The following is a 23,577-nucleotide window of genomic DNA, read 5'->3' as shown; positions in this document are numbered from 1 at the left end:
CCGACGATGCTTGGCGCTAAGCCCATTTAGCGATAAATATCACTAGTTGTTGATAATATGCCCCTAGGTTTGGTAACTCTGTACCCCAGGGCTTTCTTTTATTAAAGGGAAAAGGGCTGCGCATGCTACGAAAGATCTTCTGGTGGATCCCCACCGAGACCAGGAAGACCGTCACCCAGGCCCTCGTCACCAGCCGTCTGGACTACGGCAACGCCCTATACGCCGGTACCACCGCCAAGCTCCAGAAGAGACTCCAGCGGATCCAGAACGCCTCAGCCAGACTCATCCTCGACATCCCACGAACCAGCCACATCTCCGAACATCTGAGAGACCTTCACTGGCTCCCCGTCAACAAAAGAATCACCTTCCGCCTCCTCACCCACGCACACAAAGCTCTACACGATCGAGGCCCGAGCTACCTCAACAGCCGAGTCAACTTCTACGCTCCCAAACGCCACCTCCGATCAGCCAACCACGCCCTCGCCGCCGTCCCCCGCATCCGAAGAGCGACTACAGGAGGAAGGTCCTTCTCCTACCTGGCCGCCAAGACCTGGAACTCCCTCCCGACCGACCTGCGCCTGACCCAAGACCACCTCTCCTTCAGGAAGAAGCTGAAGACCTGGCTGTTCGAGCAGTAGCGGCACCCCCCCCCCCCCCCAGCGCCTTGAGACCCTACGGGTATGTAGCGCGCTTTATAAGTGTCACTGATTGATTGATTGATTGATTGAGTGGCCCTCTCTCCAAGCCTGATTAGGGCCTGTGGGTTCCATCCCTCAGGGCCTATTTTTAATGAAGGTGGAGGGGTCGGCGATCACAGAGGCAGTTTTTTTAAGGGGAGGGGGATTGAGTGGCCTAATTAAGCCATAAGCACCCCATCCCACAATGCCACTACTAAAAATTAAGGGAAATTATACCAATTTTTTTGGCCATGGTAACCATATCCCTGAGGGATGATTTTTTATTACAGGGCTGGGGAGCATGTGACCCAATCCCAAACCTTGATAGTCCCTGGGATACCAACCCCCAGGGCCTTTTTTCAAATTTAAAATGTAGGAGGTCGCATGACCACCCTTCCTAAGTCTTATTAGGCCCTGGTACCCAAACCCCCATGGTCGGTATTTTGATTAAAGCAGAGGTGGGCTGCATGGCCACCTTTCCAAGCCTTATTAGGCCATAAGGACCCCCATCCCGATGGGTTGATTTTTTTTAACTTCAGGAAGGCTGCCTGCCTGACTCTCCTTCCCAATCCCTATTAAGCCCTTAGAACCCGATCCCACGGGGCCATTGATTTTATTTTTTCTTCATGCTTTTTTAAGAAATGAAAGGGGGCTTAGCAGCTATTCTCCTTATTTCTGCCCCTTGTACCCCACCAGAGGGTTCCATTGGGATTTTTCAGGGGAGGGGCATGCTGCCCCCTTATTGGCCGATTTTGGCCCAGGGCACCCCATCCTTCATGGCCCTCATACTTAAAGGTGGGTGCCCTGATAATCACCCAGGCACCCATCACATTCCTTTTGGAGGCCACGGGGAGAGTCCCAAGCCTCTGCCTGCTCCTAACATGCAGTGGGGGCCAACATTGCTCCCACCCAGAGGGAGCTGCAACTAACATGGCTCTCTCCAGACAGGGGCAATATGTACATCTGTTTTCCTGCCTGCATCAGTGTAGACAGGAAAACAGAACAAAAGTCCACTACCAGTGGGTGGGAGGATTTTCACAACTGCTACCCTCTGGGAATGGACTTCGTGTTTGCTCCCACTTGGCGGGAAATTCAGAAAGTCTCCCGCCAAATGAGAGCAAAGACAGGTTTTCCTGCCCGGGCCACTATGGGCAGGGAAACCGCTTGGGTTGGGCTCCTTACTACGAAGCTACTTAGCAGTCTTCTGGGGATGGTGTCCCCTGGGCCTGTAAAGGCTTTGGGATGGGGCCATGTGGCCTCCCTCTCTTATAGTAATCAGCACTGAAGATGGGGTCCCTAGGCATTTAATGGCTCATAAAGGGGGTAGGGTTGCCCCCTCCCCATTGTGGAAAATGTCAGCCCTTTGGATAGGATCCCCTTGGCCTTTGGAGTCCCGGAAAGAGCGCTACACATCCTCCCTTTCTACTTTGTACAATTCTGGCCCTGGTGAGCACTCTGTGGAGCCTTTGGAGGATCAGGGAGGGTGGCAAACCTCCCTGTTTTGTGCAATTGTGGCCCTGTGGCCTGGAGGTTTAGGGTACTGCATGCCCCAACAATTTTGTCAAATTTTGACCCATTGTTTGGGCTCCCCAGGGCGTTTGAAGGCTTGGGAAGAGTGCCTGGATACCTCACGGGTGATATGTGCACTCTACATATCTGTATACCATAACATAACAATAGCAAAAATAATAGCTCAGCTTTATAGGGCTGAGGCTTATTGCTGTGCCAGTTCTTATTAACAAAGTTTTCCACTTAAGATTGAGCATGATTGGTCTTTTGTGCTATTTGAAATCTTGAGTACTCTTTCAATCCATGGAAGATATCACATGATTTACTACTATATATAACAGTGTTTTTGCATTTTCCAGTGTTCCAATACCCTATACTTCAGTTCAAGGGACTTGATCACTGAATGCAAAAATTGATCTGTCTCTAAACGTGGAAGTATACTGAATTGTGTGCCATTTTAAAATAAATATGGATACAAATAAGGTGTATCAAAAACAAAACCCCTATCTAGTGAGCAGTGAGTAAAATGGACAAAAAAGTCAATTGTTACACATCCATTAAACACTTTTAATTTGAGTTCATGAGCACAAATACCACTTCATAGCCTGATATTTCCCTTTCAATGTTTAGAATTTGTCAAATTTTATTCCCTCAGTCTTCTCATAGTGACCACCCATGAGTTGAGAAGAGGTCTGCTTTAAAAACGCTAGGAATAAGAATGAAGTGGTAGATTTGGTGTTAAAAATAATAAATCAATACTTTCCTTCACAATATGTTGGTACTTTATATTGTGGAGGTTATATATTTGTAGGTCTTTGTTATTGACCTCGATATTGTGGCATACATTCTCAGCAAAGTAGGATCTATTTTGGACCATCATCCTCTATCACTATTGTTAGACTGAATGCCAACCACTCCTATTTACAGAAATGTCTGTTAAACAGATGAAGTGCATTCTGTCCTATCCACAAACATGTTCTAATTTGCATGAGATTCTCTCTACACCTGTAAAAAAGCAATATCTACTTTTATCAATAGATGCTGCAGCCTTTTTCTCAACTAGTTTCCAGAAGCCAACTACTCCTTGTCCTACTAAAGTAATTTTTATATTTGAGGAAACATTTTTCATCTCTTAACAGGGCCTGATTAACTTTTGATATGTTTATACTTGGTAGTAAGTTTACTAATTTCAGTATTCACTCACAAATTCCAATACAATTACTATGAAAATTGTAAAATACATTTCTTGACCCCCAGAGGAATGCAAGTGACTTACATTCATGTAGGTGGGTGACAGCCCTCCCCAAACCCCACTCAGGGCCTCGCTAACCCCCCCTAGTTCTCTTTAATCCCATCATATTTGGTAGTAAGTGTTCCCCCTTTCTGGCCCACTCCCTTGTGGCACTCCCATATTTGTGATTAAAATCTATACGTACATGAGCGTAGACTCCACAGTCGGGGCAGACAACTCCGCACATAGAAGTATGGACAAAAGTTATAGTTTGTAGTATGTTTTCTGGTACATTTTGCAGTATTATAAATCATACTATACAAGCACAGTTTGTAATCCAGTCTATTGTGTTCAGGATAGTGATTTAGAAGGTGCATATGCAGTGCCGTGTGTAGTGATTTTAAGAAGAGTTAAAATGCCATTGTACGCACAATTTCTCATTTATTTACCTGGAACCTATTGTCCTTATGGTACACTTTGAACTATGAAACCCCTGTCCATGGAACTGTCCACTTAGATGTTCATGACAAATTTGGCAAGTACACCCATTAGCATAAACTCTAACTCATGCATAAGGAAAAAGATTGACATCTCTTCTCATATGAGCCCCTATTTAGGATGCAGACTGCCTCACATTATACAATGCCGTAAGCTGTCTCTGTGCCCATGACTGCATTGGCCTGTTAGACTAGAATATATTTTTATAACCCATAAAACATAGTATTAAACAGATTCTTTTGAGTGTGAATCAAAAATCATGATAAATAATAATGTAATGCATATATTGCACATTATAGTTGATCCTCAGGTTTGTTCCTTATTCTGTGATGTTCTACCTGTTCTTCTTTTGAAGGCATCTTTGAACTCTTTGTTTTTAAGAGTGTAGATTATGGGGTTGCACAAAGGGACCACTCCATTGTAGACCAAGAAGAATATTTTGCTCTCACTGACAGAGTACATAGAGACTGGTCGTACATAGACAAACATGATGGCTCCATAAAATAAAATAACCACTGTGAGGTGAGAGGCACAGGTGGAGAAGGCCTTTTGTCTCTGTGTAGTGGTCTGCATTTTCAGAATGGCTGAGATGATTTTGATGTAAGAGGTGATAATCAAAGTCCATGAGAATATTACCAATATCACAGCAAAGATGAAAGTCATTGTTTCAATGGTACGAGTGCTGGAGCAGGAAAGCGTCAGAAGGGCAGCGATGTCACAGAAGAAGTGGTTAATTTCATGAGTCTTACAGAAAGAAAATGTGGATAAAAGAACAGTGTGAAATATTGGCTCCAGAAAGCCTAAAATCCATGCTCCGGTGGCCATACGCAGACACACAGATCTATTCATCATCATTGTGTACTGTGATGGACTGCAGATGGCTACATAGCGGTCAAAAGACATGATGGTCAGCAGAAGGAATTCTGTAGCAATCATGGCCCCGAAAAAGTACACCTGCAGCAGGCATTCCTGAAGAGTAATATGTGCTTTTGAAAGAAAGACGCTGGCCAGCATTTTTGGGAATGTGACAGAAGTGTAGGTGATGTCTACAAAAGACAGGTGTGTAAGGAAGAAATACATGGGAGTATGTAGGTGTGAGTCTGAGTAGATGACAGATATGACAATAAGGTTACCTGAAACTGCTATTAGATACAAGAGCAGGAATCCAACAAAGAAGGGAACTCGCAAGGTGGGAAGATCAGAGAACCCCACCAGAACAAATTCTGCCCCGTAAGTTTGATTGATATCTCCCATCTGAAAAGAAATATAACATTGTTTTACAAAGTCTAAAACATGAAAGCTGAATCACGTTTCAAAGTAGATTGACTTTGCGTACTGCATTGTGAGCAAGCACCTGCTTAATTAAGTGTTGAAAATGTAAAGTGGTAGATTATTATTACATTAAATCTAATAGTCATATTATTTATAGGGGGACCAGAGTTTTTTATATTTCATTGTTTTATATGATATTTTATTTGTAAAGCCGGGTCATGTGGCATAGTGGACTAATGTAGGGGTCTGTGCTTGACCTCATGTTCACTGGTTCAAATCCTGGTAAATCCAGTCTATCATCTTTCTAAAGTTGATAAAATGAGTACCATTTAGTGGGGTAACAATTAACATCTGTTATTTAGTGCCATGATACCCACGGTTGAATGTGTGCTTCACAAATACACATGTTAAGATTTTATGTTAAGTGTTATGAAGTCCAGACAGTCAATTCTCCTGTGTATTCAGCATCTTATCAGCCCCAAATAAGGATTTATTTTGTTACACCGAACTCTAAATCAGTCCTCATGTTGGTAGGTGTGACTTTCATAGAACATGGGTAAAAAAGTGGATCCGTGCAGACATGCTAAAAGAGCAATTTAGGGGCATATTTTCAAGCCCCATTTGCGTTGCTCCTGCACCACACAACGTAATTTAAGAGCACCACAACTCAGAAATGAGATTTATGAAGCCACGCATGGCCACCTTGCATGGCCCCGAGTGGCATCATATTCAGCACAAATCACTTTGTTATTTACTCTGTGCTACGGAGGCATTCAATTGGCATTGCCCATGATATTTGATGCATTCCCAGATTTACCAGAACTGGTAACCTTGGGAATGCACTAAAAAGAAATGCCTTTCCAGGAGAGGTGTAATGAGAAGAAATATATTTAGTTGACCTCCTTACTTCCTCTTTCTTTGCATGCTGCATTCTTCAGCACGTTGATCGAGGAAAATGCCTCTCGGGAGTGTTTTTATGCACGAAGATATCCCTTCCTGCACATAACCAATCCTGCATGCAACATAAACACCCTTACACAAAAGTGTAAGGGAGACTGCATTGCTGCTAGGCAGCCAAAACAGCACCAGAGCAAGGCAAATGCAGGGCTGCAGCATATTCTTCAAAACACAGTGGATTTATTTATTTTATTTATTTATTATACTGATTTGTAGAGCGCATGGCTGCCCGTGAGCGTCCCAGTGCTAAATGACAAGAACCAGCTGTAGTTGGACCTCACGGGAATAGCCAAGTTTTAAGTGCTCTGCGAAATGAGAGAAGATTGGGTTGGGCTCTGATGTTTGGGGGTAGAGTGTTCCATAGTTTGGAAGCATTATATGAGAACAATCGACCGCCAGAGCGGGCTTTCCTAATTCTAGGTACAGAAGCTTGATTACAGTTGGAGGATCGAAGCTTTCTTTTAGTGGAGTGAGGTGTGATGAGGTTTTGCAGTAATGGTGGGGCCTTACCGTGCAGAATTTTGTATGTAGTGCAGAGAGCTTTGAATTGTATTCTCTCCTGGACGGGGAGCCATTGTAAGGTGTTCAGAGCGGGTTTGGCTGAACAGCGGCGGTGGGTTCCTGTGAGGATGCGGGCTGCGGCATTTTGTACTGTCTGGAGCTTTGACAGTGCTTTTTTGGGGGCTCCCAGATATAGGGCGTTCCCGTAGTCCAGGCGGGAGAGCACAAGGCCATGGATTAGGAGTTTACGGGATTGTGCCGGGAGTAGAGGTAGGATTTTCCTCGCTGACCATAGGATCACTGGCCTTTCTCTGTCACGCAGCAAAGTGACTTGCTGCACTGAACTACACATCAATGCCATAACAATGCCCCTTGTTGTACAAACCATAATGCCTTTGCCTGTGAAGGCACAGAGTTTTTTTCAATAAAACATACATGCAAAGAAGTCGATTATGAGTGTGTAATTACTAATACTATGTTGTCATGCCCACACAAGAAGAAAGTTTGACCAATTCAACAAATGCAAAGTTACTTACATGTGAATGTTCAGTTTGCCCTGGTCATATTTTCTGCCTTCACAGTCATAGAATTGGTTTATGTGCCTCCAATGTTACAGGAGAAGTGCTGCTGTGATTTTCACCCACTCCATTGACGTTCCTATATGCCCACCTTCCCAAAAGAAGGGATAATATGCTGCTTTCCAAGGTCTCTCTAGCGCTGTTCACTGTACTCTTCATTGCACATGCTTGCGACTTCCACATCACATCCATATGTCTGTGCTGCAGTGGAATGGATGGCCTCATCAATTGGTGTACCTGTACGAAGAGACAGATTATGACATTTTATGGTGCTGAAGACCCTACCAGGTGCTTGCCAGAATGTGGTGCCTCTCTTCTACGTTTCATAGATGAGACGTTAGAACACAGAGATACAGGAAACAGATTCTACCTCTCCTTGTCAACATATGTCTCACTGTGTCTCACTGATGTTCCGACATAATTGATTTACATTTGTAGCACCGATTCAGCACACATACCACCAGAGAGATAGATCTGTTGAGTTAATTGGAGTTGAATTGTTACTTGTTAAGCGCTCGAATGCTGAGGCATCTTGGTGCTGGTTGTAGTACACAGAGCAGAACGTCATGAAAAGTTTTAAATACTAGAAAATAACCACGTTTTCAGTTCCTTCCTAAACATACAAAGGTTAGGCTGGAGTCGAAGTGTAGATGGCATCTTGTTCCATAGCTTGGCAGCACAGAAGGACAGGTAGCGCCCCCCACCTTATCTTACGGATTTTTGGAACACAGACAAAACCCAGTGTAGTAGATCTAAGTGTTATAGTAGGTGAATACCTAGAGAACAGTTTCTGTATCTCCCCGGAGATTCCTCCATAAAGAGCCTTATGTACCAGGCAAAGGGCCTTAAAATCGATTTTTTGCTGTACTGGAAGCCAGTGTAAGGACCTAATTGCATCCGACATGGGGCAGCCTTTAGGAATATTCATAAGCCATCTAGCTGCTGCATTTTGCAACCATTGCAACTTACTGCTCTGCGCTTTGTCAATCCCTACGAAGAGCGCATTGCAATAATTGATCTTAGAAAGAAAAAGTGTCACTACAACAGTCTTTTGGGGTACCTGTGAGATAAACGGGAATATTTTCCTGAGTACTTTCAGGAGGAAAAAGCAAGAATAGGTCAGCTGATTAACTTGGGCTGAAAGTTTAAGTTGATCATCAAGGATCACACCTAAATTCCTGACCTTAGTGACAGGGCACTCCCCCGCCTCTGTTGGCCACCAGCTGTTGTTCCACAGAGAGGGTCCCTTGCCCAGCTCGAGAACCTCAGTTTTATCAGTGTTCATTTAAAAAAAATGTTGGCTCATCCAGGACATGATGTCTTTCAGACATGCATGGAAACTGCCAGCTACCAGCTCTGGTTGTTTAGAAACTGATATCGTGAGTTGGGAGTCATCGGCATACAAGATCTAGCAAAAGCCATGTTTCCATACAACATTGGCCGACGGGGACATATATATATTAAAAAGGGTAGGTGACAGAGCTGATCCCTGCCGGACACCACATGGGAGATGGAAGGTTTCAGATTGTAAATTGTCCCAGTGAACTTTATGTTCTCTGTCTTTAAGAAAGGAAGAAAGGAGAGATAGAGCGATACAGGCCATTTCTGAGTTGTGGTGCTCTTAAATCACATTGTGTGATGCAGGAGCAACGCAAATGGGGCTTGGAAATATGCCCCAAAATTACTCTTTCAGCATGTCTGCACAGATCCACTTATTTACCCATGTTCCATGAAAGTCACACCTACCAACATGAGGACTGATTTAGAGTTTGGAGTAACAAAATAAATCCTTCTTATTTGGGGTTGATAAGATGCTGAATACGCAAGAGAATTGTCTGGCTGGACTTCATAACTCTTAACATAAAATCTTAACATGTATCAGAGCACTGAATAACAGATGTTAATTGTTACCCCACTAAAGGGTACTCATTTTATCAACCTCAGAAAGATGAAAGGCTGGATTTACCAGGATTTGAATCAGTGAACATAAGGTCAAGCACAGACCCCTACATTAGTCCACTATGCCACATGAACGGCTTTACAAATAAAATATAATATAAAACAATTAAATATAAAAAACTCTGGTCACCCTATAAATAATATAACTATTAGATTTAATGTAGTAATAATCTACCACTTTACATTTTCAACACGTAATTATGCAGGTGCTTGCTCACAATCCAGGACGCAAAGTCAATCTACTTTGAAACGTGATTCATCTTTCATGTTTTAGACTTTGTAAAACTATGTTATATTTCTTTTCAGATAGGAGATATCAATCAAACTTAAGGGGCAGGATTTGTTCTGGTGGGGTTCTCTGATCTAGCCAAATTGCGAGTTCCCTTCTTTGTTGGATTCCTGCTCTTGTATCTACTAGCAGTTTCAGGTAACCTTACTGTCATATCTGTCATCTACTCAGACTCACACCTACACACTCCCATGTATTTCTTCCTAACAAATCTGTCTTTTGTAGACATGTCCTACACTTTTGTCACATTCCTAAAAATGCTGGCCCAGCATTTTTCTTTCAAAAGCACGCATCACTTTTCAGGACTGCCTGCTGCAGGTGTACTTTTTTTCCGCCATGACTTCAACAGAATTCCTTCTGCTCACCATCATGTCTTTTGATCGTTGTGTAGACATCTGCAATCCATTACAGTACACAATGATTATGAACAGATCTGTGTCTGCACATGGCCACTGGGGCATGGATTTTAGGATTCTTGGAGCCAGTATTTCACACTGTTCTTTTATACAAATTCTCCTTCTGTAAGAGTCATGAAATTAAACACTTAGTCTGTGACATCGCCGCCCTTATGGCGCTTTCCTGCACCAGCACTCGTACCATTGAAACAGTTTGTGTGGTGGACAAGAAAGGCCTGCAGAACTTGCTACAATTGTAAAATTGATGTTTCAAATATCCCTGCACTGTGTGGTGGACCATATGTGCCCCACAAGCCTCATAGCTGAGGGCAAGGGAGGAAGCCAAAGTCACCTTCTGACATGTTTTCATGGTTGGCAGACCTCATGGCAAGTTAAAACCAACATCATAATCCAGGCCAAGGCTGGCTCTGCCATCAATGTGGGATTTTGAGTCCTTCAGATGTGAGGCTCTGCCATCATTGTGGGATTTTGAGTCCTTCAGATGTGAGTTGCCCTCCAATGGCTGGTATTGTAATAGAGGGAAACCATTGATGTTGGTGGAAAGCCTCGAAGTGCTTAACAATGAAATCAATGACACTGATACTCCTGATTTACGAAATACCAGAGTGATCATGACATACAACAGGAACTTACAACAAATTCAGAACAACCGAATAGGTAACGAGGATATCCTGCCCAGTGACCCCACCATTGGTCACACACTCCAGACCAGACCTAAAGTCACATACAAAAAGGGCCGTAGCTTGAGGGATATTTTGGTAAACAATGACATTACTCAAGCACACTACCAAGGGGATCAAAATCTAAAAGGCTTTTTTTCCATGCAGGCATTGCAAGGCATGCCACAATAGCTTTATGACAAAGGCAACCTCTATTCCAAGAAGAAATAAATAGAGACTCATAACTGACATGTGGTATGCTCTTTGTCATATATGCACTGGAATAACCCTGCAAACTTCGATATGTGGGCTGCACCACCTTAATGGCCTAAAAGAGGGTTTTGGAACATATGCATGCCAATAACAATAGGGACATCCACTATCCAGTGGCAAGCCACTATCAAGATTACCATCTCTCCAATATCTCCCTTTTGAGTATCTTTAATATTGAACAGGCTGGTAGGGATTGGGTTTGCGGTGCGGGCCTCCGTTGTGATGGGGTTGAGGTGAAGGTACACTTGGGGGGTACCCATTGCACCCCCTACATTTCACTGCACTACGTGGCAGGCACCGTGTGGTTAAAATGCAGGATGTGACCGCCATGGTGGCGGTAGCATCCTGATCTGACGTGCGGGACCGCCGCATGCATGGCAGACGGTCCCAGTTTACACCAGGATGGTGGATGGACTGCAGTCCGTCCTCCATCCGAATGACCCCCTAAGTATATGTTAGTATCTGTATGAATAAGAGAGGTGGTGTTTGTATAACTGTAGAGGTGAGTACATGGGGGCATAATTAATTATTTGCATGACTGACTACATGTGTGAGTAACTATGGATGAGTGGCAGTGTGTGAGTGTTTGTATAGGTGTATGAGAGCAAATGATATTGCTGTATTGATGAATGACTGCATCTATGAGTGACTGTATGGGTGTATGAGTGGATGTGTGTGTAGACCTAGGAATCAGTGAGTGGGTATGTAGTAACTGGTATTGGTGTGTCTATGGTTTCGAAAATGGTAGTCTGCATTTTAGAGTGAGTGTATCAAAGGTTATATTAGGGTGTGAGGAGGTGCATCAGATTATCACATGGATGATGTCATCAGCGATGTCATCAGTGGTGTCACTGACCATGTCATGAATGATTTAGTGTGTGATGCCTTCACCAGTGCAGTGCTGGGGTGCAAGTTATAGTTAGCTCAACTAACTATATCGATGAATTTCTTTGGTTTGGTATGAGTGAAATCTCCAAATAACTATAAAGTCCCATAGTTTCAGTGAATTTTTAAGGTGTTGTAAGTCCAAACGCAGTTCCAGCACTGCTGAGCACAACGCAAGCTCAAGGCTGCAAACGAGGGAAATCAGATCATCCCGGCTCAGGAAAGGCATCCAACAGAGAATTCAGGAAAAAAACAGCCGTTCCTACATGAACGGATCCAGATAACGTGGCATGGTTCACATAGGTAGAGTAAGCCAAGGACCTGTGTTTGTGGCCGGGCCTCATTTAAAGGCATGAGGTCACCTGATCATACTCCTCCCACCGTGATATGTCATGGTACACAAACTGATCCTCCAGACCAAAGCATTATGGGAGTGGTAGTGCTATAGAAGGAAGCAGAGAAGGTACAGGAAGCCTGGCGTGTAACAAGGCAGCACCAAAAAAAAACAGCCACACTTGTTAACCTTGTTGTGCAGTTGCTTTCGTCTGCCATTCCTCTTTACGCGTGACTGCAGCTGTCTGAATGCAATTGTCCTTCCACCAGTTGTACCATTCATCATACTGATTGGTCTGCTGGCTCCGCCATCTTATCATAATTTCACTTGCGGTCATTCCGCTAGTTGATCGGCCTTATTGGTTATTTCCACAGCATTTCCATCCTCCGTGGTTGGATTTACAGATTTTTCGGATGTTCCAGACGGAGTGTTGCCCAAAAAATTATCATTGACTTTGAATAGTCAATGATAATTTTTGGGGGAAAGTAATTATTGGTTTCTTGTTTGATTTTAGTTAAAAGTTCAATACAGGTGGAGATTTGCTTGTTTGTTAATAAAGCATATAGAAAGGGAATATTTGTATTTTGATACAGTGCATGTATTGTATATAACTGATAAAAAGGGTTTGGGAAATATTTTAAAAGTCCCGTCCATCATCCAAATCTCACAGTTTTGTAGTTTTAGTAAATTATAGACAGTTCCAAACATTCTTCTTCTTTTGTCAGTTGATTTGTTATCACAAAGAAGAAATTGTTCTTCATTATGGGCAACTGTGAGTTCTGGGGGTATTTCTTCTTCAGCAAAAGTTTTGGGGACAGGTGTGGTGGTAGCAGTAACATTTTTAGTTCCAGCTATTGTTTTTTTTAGTGATGAGATTGAGGGCATTTGGCCAGTTGCATGATGTGGGATTCTGTGGAGTATGTCTTTAAGTAATTCTGTTGTGGACTTTTCCCATCTAGTGCTAGCTTCTTTTAAATCACGTAAAGCATTTCTAACTTCAATTTCAGCAATGCTAAGGGGTGGTTATGCTCCCTAACATATATTACAGTCATTTCCTTTGTTGCAGCCCTTCCATAATATTTGTTAGAATAATATTTACTACACTTCCAGTTGACCTTGTCTCGCTATGTTCTGCAGCTTATTTTTTCAAATCTTTTCCAAAAAACCTCAAAATGTAGCGGTAATTTGCCTAATTTTTTGGTCCCCTCCATAGTAATATACATCCTCTGGGAACCTTTAGAATCCGAAGGACGTTGGAAGAAAAGGACGCAAATTTGGCTTGGATACCTTATGTGGACAAAAAGGTATTTGCTTAAGACCAAACTACCCAAATAAGCAAAAAAAAGGGCATAGCACAGTGGGGATGAGGGGGAATGCCTGGCAGCAAAGGAGTTAATAAATATACAAAAAAAACTATTATCTGCTGCAAAACCCAAGTTTAGGGAGCCTCAAATTGTCTGAATTGTCACACTTACACAGAGCTACAGTTATTGCGATAGCTGGCACAGGATGTGGGTGGTACAAGCTACAGTGACCTCCTAATGAGGGCCTTGGCACTTACTTTTTTGTTCACAATCTAATTGACTGGTCTACTGTAAGGGCCCTGATGCCTCTTCTCCATCAGGGGTGTAGAATTTAATAAAATATCTACTTGTCCATGGGTCAGGTTGCTTCATAAATCTACTTGTCCTCTAACAAAATCCACTTCCCCACTTGGTGCCATGTACTGCAACGACAAATTATGGCCGCAATCTCATTATATAAAAGAGTTCTGATATAGCCTCCTTAATAATGCCAGGGCTCATACCATAGTAGTGTTTGAATTCTTGCAATCCCCTTATGTTGCCACTTGTCCGCAGATCTACATACTGGGGCTGAAGGTAGTGGTAGTGAAGGTAGTGGTAAGCAATAGTTCCAGGGTCGGAGTGCTCTTTTGAGTCGGTGCAAACCTAATAACTTGCATGTTTTAAGGGTATCAAAAACTCTTTTCTAATATATGCCCATACAGAGAAATGTTGGAAATTTACTCCTGACAATGGTAGATGTAAACCTTCTTCCAGGGTTAGGAAAAAAAGGGGTTGGAGCAAAAGTGAACTTGCAAACACTCAGATTTTCGCATGAGCAAATCTACACATGCATATATGCCTATACAAAAATGCAGTTCACAAACATTTCCTAGGAGTACTATTTATTGTCCTACTTCTGTACATTCTTGGGAATTCACGAAAGCCGCATAACTAGCCTTAATGCAAGGAAATATACCTTGGGTGCACTTTTGAAACTTTATTTATTAATTGGGCCCCTAATATGGTCTGGCGTGACCGTGACCTTTTGTGTTTCTGAAAGTTCTGTTTCGGCTGGCTTCACTGTGAGTTGACAGCATTCAGTTCTTTCACAAGGAGCATATCGGCACACAAAGTAGTTTTGTTTATTGCCAGTAATTACTGTGGCAGTGTGTGGTTTTTGAGACCAAAAAACTATTTTTATAACGGTGAGGGCCTATCAGCTCACACCCCAATAAGGTTTTACAAAAACCATGCATAAACAAGTCACACATTGACATAACTAAAAAGCTGACCACTAATTTCTGACCCACTGGCTTTGCCATTGCGTGTTTGTTTTTGTTTCCCATAATCATATTGAAACTGGTTCACTGTTTTTTTTATGAATATTTTTGGGAACCACCACCATGCATCAACACATGTTACTAAATGATGATGCAAAGAAAGGGTACCTGAAACTTTACAGTAGTTTAGATAAATGATTTTATTTCCTGCTTTCATATTTTTTTTATGAACATTTTATTTTGAAACCAAAGAATCAACAATCTTGATTTCAGGCTTTTGGAAATATTTGCATCAAATCAGAGAGCATCCTGGGAGCATTATACATAGCTTAATTTTGCTAAACTTTGAAAAAGTGTGCAAACATTTTCGTACTGGAACCACTGTCAGCAGTGTAGTCGGCGCCTACAACATTTAGAGCACACACCCTAATAATAATGGCTTTCAATTAATGAACCATAAACACAAGTTTGAACAGCAGCAACATATGGGCAAAAATATTCCCTTAACTTCAGATAGTCTCCTTCCCTGATCCATAATGTGGTACTGCAAACTAGCAGCCAAAGGGTTTGTGCTGCAGGGGGTTGGGCCTACTTGTCCCAAGGACAAAATAAACATAAAAACTTGTTGCCCTTGACCCCAAACAACATGTCCTGGGCGTCGGGCTATAGGAATTCCACATCCCTGTCTCCATGCTCTGACGTCAGTGTACCTGCTGTGCGTTCTCCATGCCGGCTCTAATCTTAAGCACTGAGCAGTACAGATGGGTCTACCAGAGAAATGTATAAAAGTAAGGAGAGTACTCCATGCTTCACAGTGTTACAAAAGGTGTACAGATAGAAGGCCCAGCCTGGAAAGAGGGATTTCCAAATACTGCAGCCCAGTTGATGCAGTGCACTGAGATCCTGCATAATTATCTATGTGGTTGTGCAGCAATCCTACTCCCACATTTGCAAAATCAAACTTATTCTCAGAATTCTGTGACTCACTTGAGCAGACTTTAGGACTGGAGCTCTGTGCCAGTGCATAGAGAGCATTAGGGCTTTTAGTACTCTGGGTCCGCGGTTCACTCTCTCAATCCAGTAACATATGAAGGAAAAATGCCAAAACAAGATGCAGCCAACGCATCAGTTGCAGTGATGGTAGAGTTGAAGAGTGAACAATGAGAGGCCTTACCAGATTTTACTCACTTCATTTGCTGCTACATGGCCCCATGTCATGCATGCTAGCTTCTTCAGTCTGGGCTTTATACCAACAACAAGTTGCAGTCTGGGACATGTAGTCTTACTTTAAAAATTGTCATCACGAACTGAATGATCATTGCACGAAGCTGTTGACTGAAAGTGAAAAGCTAGGTACCGAACAAGCCATACATGATAAACGCACTTTAATACCAGTGCACTTGTCATGGGAGCACTCTCCCGATGCTCTCCAAAAGGTACTGCCAGTTCTAATATGGGTAGATGAGGGTTTAAGAGCTTGCCCTCACCCACCCACCCTGCAAATATAATCAATTTTATTAACATCACTATGTCAAATGGTTATACACAGTATGGTACACCTTCATCCTCTCCTGGCATTTCACAAACTGCATGGCAAATTTTGGAATTGTCATTATTATTAGGTGTATTAGTATAAAAACCAAAGCCATTGTTGTATATAAAGCCTGGCTAAATGATGACATCACATACATCAGTCTAATTGACTACTGTCAACATTGCATCTTCAAGCAGTTCTTTATTTACAGTCATTATTTCAACACAAGCTACATAGACCCATATGTCCAGTTAGGTCATCTTGTGTTTATGTATAGAGTCTGTATCACAAAACCCTCCTAAGTAGAAAAACACCCAAATAAACAAGAAAATCTAGAGACTTGAAAGTGCAGATTCCACAGATTTCCAGCTGAAGAATTCACACATGTTCAGGTCTCCGCATGTCACATGACCGTAATTTGTCAGGCACTGGTTTTTATTTGGCCTTCAGGCAATCATAATTGTGCTTCTACAATGAGAAAACATGTTATTCAGAGGAACATGCACCAAAAACACATATTCTATTCAGAGGATCCTGCAACAAACACATGTTATTCTGAGGAGCCTATATCAAATCAAACACACCTTATTCTGAGGAGCCTGCACCAAACACACATGTTATTCTGATGAGCCTGCACCAAACACACATGTTATTCTGATGAGCCTGCACCAAACACACATGTTATTCTGAGGAGTCTGCATCAAACACACACATTTTTCTGAGGAGTCTGCATCAAACACATGTTATTCTGAGGAGCCTGTAGCAAACAAACATGCTATTCTGAGGAGCCTGCTCCAAACACACGTTATTCTGAGGAGCCTGCATCAAACACATGTTATTCTGAGGAGCCTGCAGCAAACACATGTTATTCTGAGGAGCCTGCAGCAAACACACATTATTCTGAAGAGCCTGCACCAAACACATTTTATTCTGAGGAGTCTGCACCAAACAAGTGTTATTCTGAGGTGCCTGCATCTAACACACGTTATTCTGTGGAGCCTGCACCAAACACACATATTACTCTGAAGAACTTACAGAAAACACACCTTATTCTGAGGTACCTGCAGCAAACACACGTTATTCTGAGGAACCTGTACCAAACACACGTCATTCTGAGTAAGAAAATAGTTGCAAGCATGTATTCCTCCTTTCCAAATATTTGAATTCACCCCCATCAATGGGTGTACTTTGCTTTATTGTTTTCTTGAAGATAGCACAGTCCAAATTAGCTTGAGTGAACGTAGTTCTTTTTATTGATGTTCTTCACTGAATTTCATCCATTTTCACTCATTTATCAGTTATTCATTGAGGAAATTTCTTAGGAAAAATAAGACAGAACAGCCAACACGGGTTTCGCCCTGTGTGGCGAGTAGGGCCAGGGTTTTCTCAAGGCTGTTAATTAAAAAGGGAAAGTATGAATATTGGGGACAGGTGACTATGAAGAAACGAAAGAAAAGGAAACGTAACACCAAGCTAATGATAATTTGAGGAATGGTATTAAAATGATGTTTTGTGATGTGCCTTAATCCAGTTAGTGCTAAAGAGTGACGTTAAAATTCAAAAGACATATTGTAAAGCAGAAATAGAGGTGCCCGAGAAGGAAATGCATTGAATTCAGTATCATGGCAAAAAGATCAAGAAAGAGGTTCATACAATTTTTTTAAAAGGATGTTGCTGGCAAACAACCTATTGCTAGTTACTATTACGTCTATAGTGAGACATGATATTAAGGTGACAGAAAAGGCTAATTGCAATCTAAACTTAGCCATGAGCCGTTGACATGCATTATTATTAGGGTGTCATGCAGAATCCGATCATGCAATGACAGAGCAGTTGCCAAGTATATAATACCTATTTTAGTTTTTTCCAAGGCAGCAATGTATCACGGTTAATGTAATTCATTTTCATATATTTGGAAAACATCGTTAGTGGGCAAGCAAATCTACACATATGAACACACTGTATAAGCCAGTTTCAAAAATTCATGTAAATTCACAGTTGTACAGTATTTAGGCAATTGTATATGTAAAGGCATTTGATATGATTAGATGTATTTCTGTGGAGGATTTGAGCATTTTATCAGCATTCCACAGGGAGCAGTGAGAAAAGTTCATTTTGGAAATTGCAAGCGCATTAATTTCACCGTTTTCAATCTGCTTCACAAACATTGATACATTTATAGTCGTAATCAAAGATGTGTTGCCTTATTTCTGATCATGTTTGCCCAATTCAATTACACACAGTAAGGCAAGTGATAGCGTTTTTTTCAACCAAAGGAAATTTAAGTTTAAAAGCAACCTCGAGGCGCGAGATCAACTCTGAAGTGAGGCCCAAGTTTTAGGAACATAAACCCAGCGCCAGGGTATTTACGCATTACCATTGCAAAGTGCGCAGCAGAGTGATGTATATTACGAAATCCTTCCCCGAAACGGATATTTTGAAAGAAAAATGACATCTTCATAGATCAATTTGCAAAGGCGAGATAAGATTACTGAGCGGGTACAAAACAACTGCTTTGCTACCGCATTTGTTTAGCGTGCGGTGTTTTTAGGAAAGAGAGGGGTATATTATCAAGGGGTTTTATCTCCGCTTTGTTGGCTTTAAAAGCCAAGAAAGCGGAGATAAAATTATCTCCCTATTACCAAGCTGTCGCTAACACCAGTTAGCGACAGCTAATAGGAGATAGCGACCATCATGGGCCCCACTTTGCATGTCAGTGATATTTATCACTAATGATATGCAAAGTGGGCGTGCCAAGATGTTATCGACTGGAAACAGTCGCTAACATCGCTATCTCCTATTACCAACTTTTGGAGATATTTGCGCTAAGCGCGAATATCTCCAAAAGCTAACACCTGCCCTGAGCAGTTCTTAGCCATGTTATCCAATGGGAGGTGGCTTTTCAGCGATATTCATGCATTGCGGGCGTTTTTTATCGCATTTGCGATAAACCTTGCTAATAGCAAGGTTTATCTGCGATAAAAATCGCCGATGTGCGGCGATAATTTTTGTCTCTAAACAAGTTAGAGACAAAAATTATCGCTAGTTGTTGGTAATATGCCCCAGAGTTCTCACGATGTTGCGAAACAACATATGAGAGCCGGAAACAGGAGTAGCAAGAGGTGTCACTTACTTGAGAGGCGGTCGCCATAGACTATCATGTCACCGGGTAAATCCCCTGCGTTTAGCGTCTCTGTCCATATGGCCATCTTAAATGTCCCGTTGGTCTCATTGACCCGGAAGTAGAAACTCCCACTTGATCGGGATGTTTTTAATGAACGTTGTGAAAAAGTTGTAGATATGCGTTTTATTGATTATAAATGTCCCTATTATAAGTTGAAGATATGCTTTTTATTGATTATAACTGTCCTTATTATAAGAACTAACGTATCCTAATTTGTATTGGTTGAAAAATCCCCCGCAATCAAAGCCCCTCGTATCTTAAGTGAGTAATATGCAAACAATATATAACGGTCTCCATATTGGAATGGGCAGAGAGCTAGGACCATGTTGGTTCGAGTCTCTGCTTGGAAAATTGTTATACATATAGACAAGTGTTTTATTTATACGGCGCAATGGAACATTTATGTGAAAACTATTTCTAAGAGAAAAATATTTAAGAGAAAAATGTTTAAGAAGAGATATTTTAAGAAAGAGGGGATCTTGAATTTGTTTACAGTGAGGTTACTCCATTGTCGAAATATGAGTACAAAAGCATTGTAGAGTGTTCATGATGAAGAAAGCAAAATGGTTTAGGGAAGCCGAGTATACACTAACAGTTGCATACTGTCAGGGGGTATTTTCTATAAAGGCAAGGCAGTTCTCATATTATGTATCCAATTCCTCCTTCATTAGACCATAAGAATTACTGTTGCTAGACAAGGTCGGTAATGTGTCTTAGTTTGATTATCTTTTTGATTATACCAATATATTTTCATCAAGTTAACGAAGGTGAACAGAAAAGGCAGTACACAGTGGTTTGCTAAATCAACAACATATTTTACAAAACATCATGGTAAAGCAATACATACGATTTCTTGGCATTTTGCAAATAGCTAAAACCATTTCAGTCGAAGTTCCTAAACCAAAATTGCTACAGTCTCAGTATACAGAAAGAGAAAGTTCCTCCAGGTTTCTTTAGAGCCAATGGTGCCATTCATGTTCAATATTAAGGCCCTTTTCCACTGTCCCAAAACCTAAAATAAGTGCGCTCTCCTCCCTACGAAGGCACAGTTCCAAATTTCCACCTCGTTTGTGTTGCTTCAGTTTCTTTAGACCTACTTTGAGGAAGTGTAGAATCCCTTTGGCTGATTTAAGAGCTTACTGGGTTCATGTTTTATATCCAGAAAGGATGGACAAATGATATCTCTAAAGTTTCTGCTTCTGGAGAAACTAAGTTGAGGTTTGTCTTGAAGCACCCTCCGATATGGTTGGATTTTCTTTCAGTGGATGCCAGTTTTTGTTGAGTCTTTTGCGTATATGCTGGTGGCCATTGTTATATTGTGTGCAAAACCGAATCACTGGTTTCCTTTTTCCAGGGCGAATGTTATGCAGCATGTCATTCTGAGAAGCCTGCAACAAACACACATTTTATTCTGAGGAACCTGTACTAAACACACATGTTATTTTGAGGAGCATGCAGCAAACACACGTTATGCTGTGGAGCCTGCACCAAACAAACATGTTATTCTGAGGAGCCTGCACTAAACACATGTGTCATTCTGAGGAGCCTGCAGCAAACACACATGTTATTTTGAGGAATCTGCATCAAACACTCATGTTATTCTGTGAAGCCTGCACCAAACACACATGTCATTCAGAGGAACCTGCATCAAACACACATGTTATTCTTAGAAGCCTACATCAAACACACGTTATTCTGAGGAGCCTGCACCAAACAAACATGCTATTCTGAGGAGCCTGCACCAAACACATGTTATTCTGAGGAGCCTGCATCAAACACACATGTCATTCTGAGGAGCCTGCACCAAACACATGTTATTCTGAGGAGCCTGCATCAAACACACATGTCATTCTGAGGAGCCTGCACCAAACACATGTTATTCTGAGGAGCCTGCATCAAACACACATGTCATTCTGAGGAGCCTGCACCAAACACATGTTATTCTGAGGAGCCTGCATCAAACACACATGTCATTCTGAAGAGCATGCACCAAACACATGTTATTCTGAAGAGCATGCGCCAAATACATTTTATTCTGAGGAGTCTGCACCAAACAAGTGTTATTCTGAGGAGCCTGCATCAAACACACATGTTATTCTGAGGAGCCTGCACCAAACACATGTTATTCTGAGGAGCCTGCATCAAACACACATGTCATTCTGAGGAGCCTGCACCAAACACATGTTATTCTGAAGAGCATGCGCCAAATACATTTTATTCTGAGGAGCCTGCATCAAACACACATGTTATTCTGAGGAGCCTGCACCAAACACACATGTTATTCTGAGGAGCCTGCATCAAACACATGTTATTCTGAAGAGCATGCGCCAAATACATTTTATTCTGAGGAGTCTGCACCAAACAAGTGTTATTCTGAGGAGCCTGCATCAAACACACATGTTATTCTGAGGAGTCTGCACCAAACAAGTGTTATTCTGAGGAGCCTGCACTAAACACATGTGTCATTCCGAGGAGCCTGCAGCAAACACACATGTTATTTTGAGGAATCTGCATCAAACACTCATGTTATTCTGTGAAGCCTGCACCAAACACACATGTCATTCAGAGGAACCTGCATCAAACACACATGTTATTCTTAGAAGCCTACATCAAACACACGTTATTCTGAGGAGCCTGCACCAAACAAACATGCTATTCTGAGGAGCCTGCACCAAACACATGTTATTCTGAGGAGCCTGCATCAAACACACATGTCATTCTGAGGAGCCTGCACCAAACACATGTTATTCTGAGGAGCCTGCATCAAACACACATGTCATTCTGAGGAGCCTGCACCAAACACATGTTATTCTGAGGAGCCTGCATCAAACACACATGTCATTCTGAGGAGCCTGCACCAAACACATGTTATTCTGAGGAGCCTGCATCAAACACACATGTCATTCTGAGGAGCCTGCACCAAACACATGTTATTCTGAGGAGCCTGCATCAAACACACATGTTATTCTGAGGAGTCTGCACCAAACACATGTTATTCTGAGGAGCCTGCATCAAACACACATGTCATTCTGAGGAGCCTGCACCAAACACATTTTATTCTGAGGAGCCTGCACCAAACACATGTTATTCTGAGGAGCCTGCATCAAACACACATGTCATTCTGAGGAGCCTGCACCAAACACATGTTATTCTGAAGAGCATGCGCCAAATACATTTTATTCTGAGGAGTCTGCACCAAACAAGTGTTATTCTGAGGAGCCTGCATCAAACACACATGTTATTCTGAGGAGCCTGCACCAGACACACATGTTATTCTGAGGAGCCTGCATCAAACACACATGTCATTCTGAGGAGCCTGCACCAAACACATGTTATTCTGAGGAGCCTGCATCAAACACACATGTTATTCTTAGAAGCCTGCATCAAACACACGTTATTCTGAGGACTCTGCACCAAACAAACATGCTATTCTGAGGAGCCTGCACCAAACACATGTTATTCTGAGGAGCCTGCATCAAACACACATGTCATTCTGAGGAGCCTGCACCAAACACATGTTATTCTGAGGAGCCTGCATCAAACACACATGTCATTCTGAGGAGCCTGCACCAAACACATGTTATTCTGAGGAGCCTGCATCAAACACACATGTTATTCTGAGGAGTCTGCACCAAACACATGTTATTCTGAGGAGCCTGCATCAAACACACATGTCATTCTGAGGAGCCTGCACCAAACACATTTTATTCTGAGGAGCCTGCACCAAACACATGTTATTCTGAGGAGCCTGCATCAAACACACATGTCATTCTGAGGAGCCTGCACCAAACACATGTTATTCTGAAGAGCATGCGCCAAATACATTTTATTCTGAGGAGTCTGCACCAAACAAGTGTTATTCTGAGGAGCCTGCATCAAACACACATGTTATTCTGAGGAGCCTGCACCAGACACACATGTTATTCTGAGGAGCCTGCACCAAACACACATTATTCTGAGGAGCCTGCACCAAACACACATTATTCTGAGGAGTCTGCAGCAAACACATTATAAGTTACTTTGGATAAATGTGTGTTCTCCTAAAGGCAGCTTTAGGAATATTATTGAAACAACACCTGCCTTATGCACTGGGAACACAACCTCGCCCTGGACAGTCCTCAAAACACCCACAACTCCACCGAGGCAAAAATGTGCAATAGATTTTGCAGTTAGTTTTGAAGAAGAAAGAAAGAAATCTTCCAATACCCCAATAGTTAAATGCCAGTCTCCCCACTCTCCAGTACGTAAAGCACTC

The sequence above is a fragment of the Lissotriton helveticus genome, chromosome 7, assembly GCF_964261635.1.
Source record: "Lissotriton helveticus chromosome 7, aLisHel1.1, whole genome shotgun sequence".
NCBI classification, from domain to species: Eukaryota; Metazoa; Chordata; class Amphibia; order Caudata; family Salamandridae; genus Lissotriton; species Lissotriton helveticus.
Note: the sequence above shows the minus strand (reverse complement) of the source record.